Source organism: Rhinatrema bivittatum, chromosome 4, assembly GCF_901001135.1.
Source record: "Rhinatrema bivittatum chromosome 4, aRhiBiv1.1, whole genome shotgun sequence".
Lineage (NCBI taxonomy): Eukaryota > Metazoa > Chordata > Amphibia > Gymnophiona > Rhinatrematidae > Rhinatrema > Rhinatrema bivittatum.
In genome coordinates, this window is record NC_042618.1 from 413329391 (window position 1) to 413344123 (window position 14733).

Sequence of the window (14733 nt, forward strand, 5' to 3'; positions counted from 1 at the left end):
CAATTTAAATACAAAATACTTTGAGGAACAGTGAGTACCCTGTTTCCCTGAAAATAAGACATCCCCTGAAAATAAGACCTAGTAGAGGTTTTGCTGAATTGCTAAATATAAGACCTCCCCCGAAAGTAAGACCTAGCAAAGTTTTTATTTGGGAGCATGCCCATCGCACAGAACACCAGAGCATGCAGCTGTGATTTTTTTACCCTGCAGGATTCACAGTTAGTTGTCATCACAAACCAGCATAACCAGACAACTATTCAGAATATAATAAATGTTCATTTTTTTGTTCAACAATATATGTGAATTCTTCTTCATGGAAAAATAAGACATCCCCTGAAAATAAGGCCTAGTGCATCTTTGGTAGCAAAAATTAATATAAGACACTGTCTTATTTTCGGGGAAACACGGTATAATCGCTGGGACTGACTTTGCGGGGCCTAAAACCGACTATCATGATGTTCACTGGGAGAGAGAGAAATTATGAGTAGTTTATTAGTGCTGGAAGAAACTTGTGGAAATGTCAAAGGCAGGGTCTACTCTTGGGATCTATACTAGGGAAATTGGGTTAGGAGAATGCTTGGTTGAACAACCAGGTCTTAAGTCTTTTTTTAAAGGTGGGTGTCGATTGTTCAAGCCTGAGGTCTGGTGGGAGTGAGTTCCAATGTTTAGGGCCAGTGGTGGAAAGAGCTCTTCTACTTAGTGTTGTTTTGAGAGGATGGGCCTGTAGAGTGCCTCTCTGAGCTAGTCTCGTCGGTCGGGAGGTAGTGTGAGGCTGTAAAGGGATCGTGAGATCAATTGGGGTGGTGTTATTGATGACTTTGTGGATGATTGATAGGGTTTTGTAAAGGATTCTATATTTGATTGGGAGCCAGTGAAGGTTCTTTAAAATGGGTGTTATGTGGTCACTTTTGTTGGATTTTGTTACAAAATGCCACAGCGAGGATTCTAACATTTGTAATGGTTTCAAAGTGTTTGCGGGTAGACCAAGCAGCAAAGAGTTGCAGTAATCTATTTTTGAGAAAATGATTACTTGTAATACATATCTGAAATCTTGGAAGTGTAGGAGGGGTCTTAGCCTCTTTAAGACTTGGAGTTTAAAGAAACATTCTTTAACAGTGTTATTGATGAAACTTCTGTAGTTCAGCAGATTATCCATGGTGACCCCAAGATTTCTGACCTGGAGGGAAAAGGCTGGAGGAGCTAATGTGTGTGCGTTGGGTAAAGTGTAGTTGCCATCTGGAGTGATGAGAAGGAACTCTGTCTTGTTGAGTATCAAATTGAGATCTACCTCAACGAGTGCAAACCCTCGTGTCCCTTGCTCACCAGTTGCAGTCTCAGTATACAGCAACAGCTTGGCAATTCCTTGTTCTTCTCGGACACATGGTGTCCCTCAGTCCATCTCACACCAATGGCCCGCCTGGCCATGAGAGTCATGCATTGGACTCTGAGGTCACAATGGATTCAAGCGACTCAGCCTCTGTCAACCATTGTCCACATCACCAACACACTCCGTCTGTCTCTCGCCTGGTGGAAAGATCAGAACAATCTCATCCAGGGACTGCCTTTTCACCTACCAGATCCTCAACTCATTCTCACCACCGATGCTTCCAACCTCGGGTGGGGAGCTCATGTGAACGAGCTACAGTCACAAGGATTTTGGTCTCCAGAAGAAGCCAAACACCAGATAAATTTCCTGGAGCTTCAAGCAATGCGCTATGCTCTCAGAGCTTTTCAGGATTGCCTATCAAATCACGTCATCCTGATTCAGACGGACAACCAGGTGGCCATGTGGTACATCAACAAGTAGGGAGGCACAGGCTCCTTCCTTCTGTGTCAGGAAGCTGCGCTGATTTGGGCGGAAGCGCTCTCCCACTCGATGTACCTCGGGGCCACCTATTTGCCGGGAGTGCACAATGTCTTGGCAGACAAACTGAGTCGTGTCTTCCAACCGCATGAGTGGTCTCTCAATCCCTCGGTAGCAACCTCTCTCTTCCAGCAATGGGGTCATCCCCAAATAGACCTCTTTGCATCCCCTCAGAAACACAAAGTGGACAATTACTGCTCCCTCATTCGGAGCGAGCGCTCTCAGCCCAGAGATGCATTCTCCCTCTCGTGGGCAACCGGTCTGCTTTATGCATTCCCTCCACTTCCTCTTCTCTCGAAGACTCTCGTGAAGCTCCGTCAGGACAAGGAAACCATGATACTGATAGCACCTCACTGGCCACGCCAAGTGTGGTTTCCTATACTCCAGGATCTCTCCATCCGCAGGCACATTCCCTTGAGAACGCACCCGCTTCTGATCACTCAGAACGACTGATGTCTACGCCATCCCAATCTTCAGGCCTTGTCCCTGACAGCATGGATGTTGAAAGGTTAATCCTTCAACCACTTAACCTTTCAGATTCCGTTTCTTGTGTCCTGATTGCTTCACGGAAGCCTTCCACAAGAAAGTCTTATTCCTATAAATGGAAAAGGTATACATCATGGTGTTCTTCGCAATCCCTTGATCCCTTTTCCTGTCCAATCCCAAGGTTTTTGGACTCTCTCTGGCACTTATCGGAATCAGGTCTAAAGACTTCTTCCATCAGAATGCATGTCAGTGCGGTAGCCGCCTTCCATAAAGGTGTCAGGGATGTCCCTATATCGGTAGAACCCCTCGTAACACGTTTTCTTAAAGGCTTGCTCCATATCAAGCCACCTTTATGTCCTCCAGCCCCTTCTTGGGACCTTAATCTGGTTCTCGGGCGGCTCTTGAAACCACAATTCGAACCTCTTCACTCCTGTGACCTAAAATATCTCACATGGAAAGTGATTTTCCTTTTTGCTATCACTTCAGCTCGCAGGGTTTAGTGAGTTACAGGCCCTAGTTACCTATCCGCCTTACACTAAACTCCTGCAGGACCGGGCGGTACTCCGCACTCACCCTAAGTTTTTGCCTAAGGTAGTTTTGGAGTTTCACATTAATCAATCCATCATACTACCTATCTTCTTTCCCAGGCCCCACTCCAACCAAGGGGAACAGGCTCTGCATACCCTTGACTGTAAATGGGCTCTAGCATTCTACCTACACCGTACAGTTGCCCACAGGAAGAGCACTCAGTTATTCGTCTCTTTCCATCCTAACCAATTAGGGCAACTTGTGGGTAAGCAGACTCTCTCCTGGTTGGCGGACTGCATATCTTTTTGCTATCAGCAAGCAGGCATTCCTTTCCAAGACCGTGTTAAAGCACACTCTGTAAGGGCCATGGCGACTTCAGTAGCACACCTATGATCGGTGCCGCTTCCTGACATTTGCAGGGCTGCCACCTGGAGTTCCCTCCATACTTTTGCAGCCCACCATTGCTTGGACAAAGCCGGAAGACAAGATTCCATCTTTGGCCAATCTGTCCTGCGTAACCTATTTCCAACGTGACGAACCAACACCCTTCCGCCTGCCTGGTGGGGTTCAGGATGCCCTCTACCAAATTCCATCCCAGTTGTTGTGCCTGTTGCACGCCATTGGGTATCTTTGGTGCATGTTCGGACATCCTCAGCTCGGTACTCATCCATATGTGAGGACTACCATCCTGCTTGTCCTGTGAGAAAGCAAGTGTTGCTTACCTGTAACAGGTGTTCTCACAGGACAGCAGGATGTTAGTCCTCACGAAAGCCGCCCGCCGCCTCGCAGTGTCGGGTTCGTAACGTTTTGTTTTATTTTTTCGGTACTGCCTGTAGCTATCAAATAAGACTTAAGGGGGACCCCTGCTGGCTGCAGGGTTAGTGCCATGCTGGGCATGCCCAGTAGGGGCCAGTCAAAGTTCTGGAAACTTTGCCAGAAGTTTTCCGTGATTGGGCTCCATCCTGATGATGTCACCCATATGTGAGGACTAACATCCTGCTGTCCTGTGAGAACACCTGTTACAGGTAAGCAACACTTGCAATATGGCCGTCTCTGGAAGTAGACCTTTCCATATGTCTGGTAGTACTTTGTCACCGATTGCTCCACCGGGGAAGCCAGTGACAAAACTGCAGTGTTTTGTTCTTTTAACTGTGCCACTTTCTCTTGTCCCCAGAAAATTTGTCATGGCGACAAGGGAGGTCTGCCAACTTCTCGTGAACGTCTTCACAAATAGCATTGGCCCTAAGCCATGCCTTTTGATGGGTGTCTATGCTTCCTGCCATGGTACGAACTGATGTTTCAAAGGCCTTGTCGATCGTACGTAGCAAATGCCTTAGACCTTCCTGTAGGTCGTGGAACTTTTGCGGCAGGGCCTCTTCCGGCGGGGAGGCAGCAAAGAAAGGCTTGAGCGACTGAAGGCACTCATTGAGGTACTGGGTGATATAAAATTGATGATGTTGGATCTTAGCATTCAGCATCCCCACCTGGAATGCCAGTCTTCCAAAGTCATCCAGGTACTTAGCATGATTTTTTGGCTCTCTTCGTGGCCGATTTGACCACCATGGATGCATGTGGTAACTGGACTGTGCTGCAGAATGGAGATAGCTTTATCCTGAACTTAAGGTCCATCTTGCAAGAAGTCGCTAGCCCCAAAAACGGAGACTCCCAAGCCTTTGTCATGACTGCATCTAGAACAGCATGTGATAGCAAAGCTGTTGGCTCAGCTGACGTTTCAAAGATATTTAGTATCCCCAAGAATGCTGCACGGGGGTCTGCACCTTCCATGTTTCAATGTTCAGTTTGGAGCCCACCTTCTCCACAAACTTTTGAATAGGCAAGGTCCTTTGGGGGGGAGGCCGGCTCACGTTCCGGAGAGTCCGATGGGTACTCTGACAGCAGAGAGAGAGAGTGCCCCGCAGCTGGACTGCTGGATCGGTGAGGTGAAAGTGGTCTGCCCTGGGGAGGTGTCTTCTCTTGGAAGAGGGCGAGACACGCCACTTCCTTGATCCTGGATTAGGATCTTTGAAAGTTGGGCCATCGCTTGAGAGGCCAATGTTCCTCGCCCCTGCACGGGTGATGAGTCCACTGGCGGTTTCCTTGGGGGCAGCCTTGCCAGAAGGATATCTGAATCAGGACCCTGGGGCCGAACCTTTACCTATTCCCCTGAAACAGATGGTCCGTGAAGCTTCCGGAGGGGCTCCTGCAGACATGGTGCCAATCTTTTTTGTGCCTGGAGAGGAGCTCATGGACCCTAAGACTGACACCTGTTCTTCACCTGAGAAGACCAGATTCAAGTCATGAAGGATGGCCCCTTGTGGTTCTGCTGTTAGGGCTGAATCCTTGGATGATTTGGATCCTGGTGATACAGAGATGTTTTGCGTCGAGATGCATGGTATAGCGTGGGCCGGCATCTATGTTCTTGCTGATACATCGAGTCTGTCTGCTTACTGTGACGGTACGTTGAAGTGACTCCCCCTTGCACTTCGGTTTCAAAGCAGCGCCGACTGCGCTTGAGATGTGTGGTGTTTCGGGCCGGGTGACTCACTGGGGCAGTGCAGTGCATCGAGCGAGTGCGTCGGTGGTTCTGCGCCAATCGACGCAGACCGCTCTGGCTGATGCTTCGGTGCATCTCCCAATGCCTTCTGCACCAATCGGGAGCGCTGAGAGTCGGTGGGTATGCCCCCCTTGGCCCTGATTCTTTGTGGTCCCACGGAGGAGGCTCTTTTAGACTTTTTGGGGTGGTCCAGACGGAATGGGCCAACAAGCATTCCAAGCTGGGGCCATAGGACCCTGAATTACCTTCTCTTAGCCTGGCGATCTTGGTAGCATGTTGGCACTGGGCTCGGGGCGACATGCGGCTGCAGCCCTGACATGTAGTTTGGTTGTGATATAGTTCTAGGCACAAGTAGCAGTAATTGTGCCTGTCTGTTGCCAATATTATTTTGCTGCACTGGCACAATTTAAACCCAGGCAGCCGCAGCGGCATGATTGCGATCCTTTTCTTTTTTTTTTTTTTAACAAGGTGAAGAAAAAAATTACAGATTCTGTTGCGAGAGTAACAGTGGACCCTTGATCCGGCCTGAAGGAGAGAGAGGATGATGGAAGAAGGAGTCTCTGTGGAGAGAACACAGGCCGGGAGGCGGATGCTGGCTGAGCGAGAAGGAGCTCTTCACCCCGGAAGCCCGAATCCCCCCGGGAGGAGCCCTTGAGGATCCGAGCGCTGGGACTTAGGTGACCAATGGAGATGACTTCACCCTGGAAGCCCGAGGCTCCCCCGGGAGGAGCTCGTGGGAACCCGGGCCGCTGGGACTTAGGCGAGCAGCAATCTAGAAGAGATGGTCCGAGATCGAGGCAGGTGAGCAGAGTCTGAGGCAGGCAGAAGTCAGCACTGGAGGAGCAAGCCGGAACAAGTGAGGAGGGTCCAGAACTGGAACAGAAGCGGAGCAGGAACTGGAAAACGAAGAGCCGGGACTGGAAAGAAACAGGAACTTGAGCAGGAGAAGAAGAACTGGAACTGAAGGAGAAGATCTGAACCTGGAACTGGAGCTGAAGACAGGATCAGGATCCCCAAGCGAGAACAGGCACCGTCCAGGGCACACAGCAACACGGAAAGCAGGAACCTTGTTGCAAGGCACTGATAGAGGGCAGATGCTGGCCTTAAATATCTGCTGGCGTCTGACGTCACAAAAGGGGCGGCCCGCGGTCCGGCGGGAAAAGGCCTTTAAATTGTCCCCCCTCGCGCGTGCGTGCCTGCCTAGGAAGGGAGGGGCAATGTTCAGGCCCGGACGCGGCGACTGCTGCCCGAAACCAGGCCCGAGGAGTGGCGCTCCAACTGGCGGACCCCGGACGGAGAGGTAAGGTCCCGGTTGCCAGCGCTGCGACCGGGACCACAACAGTTTCTCGGAGTCGAGAGTGAAGTTCCATGTGCAGCCTGCAGCATGGAAGAAAGAGACTGAGAAGAGGAGCCTCACAGGAAAGGATGCGCAGCCGGTCACAGAGCAAAGCTCTGTCAGCTTGGTAAAGCTCCACCCAGCTGTCCTGGAGGGATGACCCCAGACAAGCAGGCTGAATTAGCCTAGCTCTCTGTGGGGGAAAAGAATGGAATGCCTGCCCAGCAGAGGTGGTGATGACAAGAGTGGTAATGAAGTTCAAAAGGTCATGGGCTAAACACAAAGGTTCTCTACTGCCTAGAGCAGGGCTTCTCAACCGGTGTGTCGCCAAACACCGGCAGGTGTGTTGTGTCTCCCGGTGTCCCACTGCCCCATTGTACTTTCCTTCTCCCTTTTTCCAGCCCCCGCGGTCCAATTGAAAGCCTCCTTTCTTCCTACCCCCACTGCCCAATGGGAAGCCTCCTTCATATTGCCTTCCCCCGCGCAGGCCAATCGGAAGCCTCCTCCCTGCCACCTGCCAGTGGGAGTAGGAAGAAGGGAAAGAAGCCTTTGATTGGCCGGTGAGGCAGGCATGGCACTGCCCGGGAGTGGGGTGGGAGGAATAGCAGTGTAGGACCCCGACGAAGCAAGGCCGCTACGGGAGCCCATCCCCGTAGCGGTGAAGAGGAAAACCCGACCCCGACGGTGCAAGGCCGCTACGGGAGCCCAACCCCGTAGCGGTGAAGAGAAAACCCGACCCCGACGGTGCAAGGCCGCTACGGGAGCCCAACCCCGTAGCGGTGAAGAGAAAACCCGACCCCGACGGTGCAAGGCCGCTACGGGAGCCCAGCCCCGTAGCGGTGAAGAGAAAACCCGACCCCGACGGTGCAAGGCCGCTACGGGAGCCCAGCCCCGTAGCGGTGAAGAGAAAACCCGACCCCGACGGTGCAAGGCCGCTACGGGAGCCCAGCCCCGTAGCGGTGAAGAGGAAAACCCGACCTCTGACTGAGGCGCCCATCCCTGTGGCGCCGAAAAAAGAAGGCCCGCCGGATTAAAGCAACGGCGGAACCAGAGCCCATCCCTGCAATGAAGGAAGAAGTTATTTTTGGTGAGAGCTTGTGTGTCTGTGTGTGAATGGGGGCCTGGGTGAGAGCTTGTGTGTGAATGGGGGCCTGGGTGAGAGCTTGTGTGTGAATGGGTGCCTGGGTGAGAGCTTGTGTCTGTGGGTGTGAATGGATGTCTGGGTGAGAGCTTGTGTCTGTGGGTGTGAATGGATGCCTGGGGGAGAGCTTGTGTCTGTGGGTGTGAATGGATGCCTGGGTGAGAGCTTGTGTCATTGGGTGTGAATGGGTGCTTGGGTGAGAGCTTGTGTGTAGGGGTGTGAATGGAAGCCTGGGTGAGAGCTGGTGTGAATGGGTGTAAGAGCTTTTGTGTGTGATTGAGAGCTTGTATATAAGAGAACATGAGTGTGATTGAGAGAGCGAGACTGGTCAGGGAGGTGATGTGTTTCTGTGTGAGAGAGAGAAACTGGTCAGGAAGATGACTGGTGTGAAAGAGACCGAGACTGGTCGTGGGGTCTAATTGGGGGTGTGTGTGTTATGAGTGACTGGTTGTGGGTGCTAAGGAAGAAGATTGAGGACAGAGCTTCAGCAGCCCTTGCTGCTTCTGGTTAGTGCTATTGGCCTGGAAGGGAAAGGAGTAGGAGAGTTGCTGGAGAAGGTAAGTAAAGGTGGCTTTTTAAATTTATTTTTCTTGATTGACTGCCATTTTAATTATTGGGTATTATGCGATGTCTGCTGTTTTGAAATATTTTATTGATATTTGGACATGTTTTAATAATTTTTATGAGTATTTAATTGAATATTATTTTGTTCAGCAGCTGCTTTGTAACATTTTTGGTATAACTTTACAATGATTTCAGTGTGGGGCTCTGTAGCAGCTTGGCTTATTCTGTTTTCCCAATAGGAAATGTTTTAGTGTTTAGGGCCTGGTTTAATAGTTGTATTTCTTAGATAGGGTTGTTACTGTTTGCGTGTGTTCCGTAATACAGGTGTAACTTTGTGCAGGTTAGTTTGTGTGCATTATTGCAAATCCTGAGTCTGTTAGGTGCTATATTTCTCTTTCCATTTCTCCAGGTTCGCACTGTATGCAGAGTGGCTTTTTTGGTTTTCTGTTCCAGTTTCTGTCTCCATATTTATAATTTGTGTTTTTTCTGTACTTGGTGAAGGTCAGTTCTGGGTGTGTGACCGAGGTGAGGTATTTTACTAGCATGTAGGCATTTGTATCAATCTTATTTGATGTGTTTTCTCAATAGGATATGCATTAGTGGTAAATTACTGTCTTTTCATAAGGAAGGCTATTGTGCCTGGTAGTAAAGGGAGTTTGTTTTGCTTTTACTGAGATGTCATCAGAACCAGAATATCTTTTTTTTGTATGGTGAGTTGTACGGGTTATGCCCTAGATCTGCTCTGCACTCATTGCTGAGGGTTGAGGAAATTCCTGTGGATGCAGAGTGCATTTTTACACTTAGCCCCGTGATGGTCACATGTTCAGTGTGTCACGCATATGAGAACCATTTGTCAGGTGTGTCCCGGCCAAAAAAAGGTTGAGAACCACTGGCCTAGAGGATGGAAGTGAACACAGGGTGTAACCTGTGGTAACTTTAGGTGTAACCTTTCTGCATGGACAGCAGATACAACTTTAGACATTTTGCTGGGCAGACTGGATTGAACATTTGGGTCTTTATTTGCTGTAATTTACAATATTACTTTCTGTCAATAATGCACCACAGCATATAAAATTGCAAATTTTAAGAAAAATTCTCTGTCCTCCTGCAATGCAGCATTGTCTGCCTGGCTGGGAAAAGAGTTGAGCATGGAACTCCTCAAAAATTCCTTCAGTAAGACAGGCTCAAACCTGGGACTCATGTAGTGCTGACCATTTTGCATGCAAGAAGTAGCAGCACTCTGTGGAGTAACCAGCATTGCAAAAGCATTGGCCTTCATCATAATTACCAGCCAAATACCATTCTTAAATGGAATCTGCGTTGAAGTAACTGAAAAAGCAGCAAAAAAAAAAAAATCCTCAACTCCCATGCACACAGTAAAGCAACAGTGGTGATGCCTGGTGCTTCATCACACAGTGGATCGATGGATGGTGCCCATACTCTATTGATGCATGGAACTCCAGTGCCATCAACATATGCACTATTGGTACCATAAATGCATGCAAGGTTGGTGCTGTCAACATCACACTTGAAGCTTGGCAAGTTAATGCTGTTGAAGCATCCAGCACCATTGAAACAAGTCTTTGGCACTGCCACAGCGAAAAGCCTTGGTGCCAGCGATGTACCATACAATACCTTACTACCTCTAACTAATCAAGCTAGATATTTCACTTGGATGCAGCTCCATCACCGCTCTCTACATTAATGGCGGGGGTGGAAGGGAATTAGAACCAAGAGCTAAGAGAAACAGATAAGTATGAGAGAAAAAATGAGGGAAGCTTGCTGGGCAGACTGGATGGGCCATTTGGTCTTCTTCTGCCGTCGTTTCTATGTTTCTATGAACATAAGAAATTGCCATGCTGGGTCAGACCAAGGGTCCATCAAGCCCAGCATCCTGTTTCCAACAGAGGCCAAACCAAGTCACAAGAACCTGGCAATTACCCAAACACCAAGAAAATCCCATGCTACTGATGCAATTAATAGCAGTGGCTATTCCCTAAGTAAACTTGATTAATAGCAGTTAATGGACTTCTCCTCCAAGAAGGTATCCTCTATACTATAGGAATTCACTAGCAAAACTACAGAGTCACAGAATGCCCAATTTGGGTGAATACACCCTTCAGAACCCCCACTAGGAGGTGGTTGGTTTATTTTATTTGTTATTTATATTCAGCCAAATTCCAACCAAAATTGTCCAATACTGATTACATCAACCAGATTCACAATAAGATAACAGCACATTCATTTATAATAAAACAATTTATGCAAAGGCTTATTTAAAATATAATTTCTTTAAGTTATTTCTGAAAGTTTTGAAATCCAGCTCATTCACTTGCAGTGGAGTCCAGCTGTTCAGAGGTTGTCCACTAGGGCCATTCCCTTCCGAGTTAACTGAGGATCCTTCAGTTCACCATCTTCATCCTTGGGATCCTGGTTAGTTTTCCCACTCCCTTGAGTTCTGAGAAGGTATGACAGGAATACCCTCTGACTCACTACTGGTTTTTCCAGAGTATTCCTCTCTGGAAGAACTTCCTTATTCAAACTTTTTAAATAAATTGGGAAACAAAGTTAAAAAAAATTAATAATAAATTGGAAAGCATGCTTGGAGTGAGTGTGTACAAGGCTAAAGATCCTTGGTCAGAAGTCTGGTCTCCTTCAAATTTTGGATACTCCAGAGCTCTCCCAGTTCACAAAAGTCTGCAACTGCGATTATGGGGAAACCCCCATCCCTTGTGCCTCAAATATATGGATTACAAAAATCATCAGGATTTGGACTAGTTCAATTACCTCATCAATCTGTTGTCATGAAATCCTCCCTAATAAAAGCAAACAAGAATTTATGCCAAATACTACTCCAGGGAAGGCTCCTAGGTTGCTTGACAAATTTGGGAAGAGGTTTTTTTTTTTTTTCTTCAGAGCTCCATGTGAAGTGCATGGATTTCCTCTCCCCAATTTTATATAGTGCAGTACCTTCATAATTGTGTGCAAAAGCTCTAAAACCTTTCCTTCAGCGGACTGAAGGCTGAAGTTATTATTTGCAGATGCTTCTAAATGCTGAAAAGTGTATAATGCCACTTCTTTGATCAGTCTATGAATCAATTGATACTATATTACATACCTCAACTGCTTTAATCAGAGCTTGCTGCATGGCCTGATTGAGAGCCAGCAGCATATGTGACAATGTTCATGACAAGTTGGCAGATATGCCTTTTCTAGGGGAACACCTTTTTGGAGAGAATCTCACAAAAATGGTTAAACAGATAAAAGAGCAGAATGTAGCAGTCAAGTCCCTTTCAACAGGATCTGAACAATCTTCTTCGAGACACTCCTATAGTTTTAAGAGGCCATACTTCCATAGATGCTCTGTATGACCTCTTCAAAGATATCGGCTGCTGCCTCTTTCTGCTCAGCAACAGCAGCAACCTTTGGCTCATGTTCGACAGCAGAATGCCATCACCCTAAAGCAAGCAACAAGTCCAGTCCAAACTTGAGCCTAGTTTTTGATCACTCCAAAATTTCAACAGCTGCCCTCTCCACTAGAGTGTAGAATCCAGGCCTTCCTGGAGAAGTTGCATAAGATAACCAAAGACTGCTGGGTTCTCATTGTTTGGCCTTTAAGCCAGATCTGTCTTACTTGATGCAACTCTACCTAGAAGTGGCATTACTTCAGCAATGAGCATAGAGCTGGTCCCTGTATTCCACCATAGTCTGGGGGATTGAGACTCATTCTGTATTCCACCATAGTCTGGGGGATTGAGACTCATTCTGGATCTGAGAATCCTGAACAAGTATCTGCTTCAAGATAAATTCAAAATGAATTCCTTCAACATGATTTTTCCCTCTATCCACAACAATGTAGAATGGATGTGCCGCTTTGAGCTGAAGGATGTATATGTCCACATACCCATAAGAAAAGAAGAATTTGACATACTGGATCAGACTGAGGGTCCATCAAGACTAGTATCCTGTTTCCAACAGTGGCTAGTCCAGGTTAGTAGTACCTTGCAAGTTCCCAAACAGTAAATAGATCAATATTGTGCAGTGATAAGTAGTGGCTATTTCTTAATTCTACTTAGTTAACAATTTGACTTCTCCAGGAACTTTTCCAAACCTTTTTTACACCCAGCTACATTAACTGGCTTAAACTCACATTCATTGCCAGAGGATGTGGTTAATTGTGCATTGAGTGAAAAAGAACTTTCTCTGGTTTGTTTTGAATGTGTTACTAACTTTATTGAGTGGCCCTAGTCTTTACTCTTTCAAAAAAAATAGAAATAACCGATTTCACATTTACCCATTCTATAGACCTGTACATACTCGCCCTGTTTGAACAGTTCTGATCCCTTTTGCTATCCCCTTTATCTTTTTGGTCACCCTTCTCTTTACTTTTTCCAATGCACCTCTATCTCTTTTTGAGATACAGTGACTAGAATGCATATGGTACTCTAGGTCCAATATCACCATGGAATGATACAGAAACAATATGGCATTTGCTGTTTTATTTTCCATTCCTTTCCTAATAATTCCAACCATTCAGGCCGATTCAGTAAAGTCCGCAGGAGAGCGAGCGAACGAACGCCCGCTCTCCCGGCGCGCGCACAGGCCACTTGCCTGTGCGTGTGATTCTCTATTTAAATGAGGCCCGGCGGTAGAAACGGGCAAAAGGAGGCGCTAGGGACACTAGTGCATCCCTAGCACCTCCTTTTAGCCCGGAGCGGCGGCTATCAGCGGGTTTGACAGCCGACGCTCAATTTTGCCGGCGTCTGTTCTCGAGCCCACTGACAGCCACGGGCTCGGAAACCGGACGCCGGCAAAATTGAGCGTCCGGTTTTCAACCCGACAGCCGCCGGGCCATTTTAAATTTTTTTTTTTTTTTTACTTTTTTTTACCCTTCGGGACCTCAGACTTAATATCGCCATGATATTAAGTCGGAGGGTGCACAGAAAAGCAGTTTTTACTGCTTTTCTGTGCACTTTCCCGGTGCCGGCAGAAACTAGCGCCTACCTTTGGGTAGGCGCTAATTTCTTAAAGTAAAATTTGCGGCTTGGCTGCACATTTTACTTTCTGTATCGTACGGGAATATCTAATAGGCCCATCAACATGCATTTGCATGTTGTGGGCGCTATTAGGGGGGGGGGGGGGGTGGCCGTGCGTTTTCCGCCCCTTACTGAATAAAGGGTAAGGGAAAATGCACGTCCAAGGGCAGATTAACTGCGCTCCGTCAGAGCGCACTGTACTGTATCGGCCTGACCGGTTTGTTTTTTTTTTTTAATCACTGCTGCCCCACCTGAAACCAATGATTTTAAAGTATTGTCCACTATGACACCCAGGTCCTTTTCCTGGACAATAACTCTTACTATGGAACCTAAGATTGTATAATTACACTGAGTTACATTTTCCCCTGTGCATCATTTTGCACTGGTCCAAATTAAATTTCATGGGGCATTTGAATGCCCAGTCTTTCAGTCTCGCAAGGTTCTTCTGCACTTTTTTACAATCCACTTGTAATGTAACTCAGAATAATTTTGTGTCTTCTTCACACTTGATCACAGCGCTGGTCGTTCCCCTTTCCAGACTGTTTATAAATATGTTTAAAAGGACCAATTCTATTCCTGATCCCTGAGACACTCCACTGTTTACCCTTCTTCACTGAGAAAACTGGCCATTTAATCTTACTCTGTTTCCTTATCTTTTAAGCAGTTTGCAGTCCACAATAGGATATTGCCTCCTATCCCAAGACTTTAATTTTCTCAGGAGTCTCTCATGGGTCACTTTGTCAAATTCCTTCTGATAATCCAAATACACTATATCCATTAGCCACATGTTTATTAACACCTAAAAAAAAAAATGTAGCAGATTGCTGAGGTGAGACTTCCTTTGTGTAAATCCATACTGGCTGTGTTCCATTAAACCATGTCTTTTTTTTTTTTTTTTTTTTTTATAGGTTTTGGGTTTTTGTTCTTTTCAATAGTTACCATGATTTTCCTCCTCACTAGCATTAGCTTTGTTTCAAGGTGAACTCTTCCCATTATCAATCCAGAGTATTCCCCTTTGCACTGTCAGCAACACTGAGAGTCTTCACCAAGGGGTAGATTTTATAAATCTGCGCCCGCGCGTACTTTTGTTCGCGCACCAGGCGCAAACAAGAGTACATGGGATTTTAATAGATACGCACGTATCCATTAAAATCCGGGGTCGACGCAAGCAAGGCTGCCCAAAATCGGCAGCCTGCGTGCGCCGAGCCGCACAGCATGCCTCCT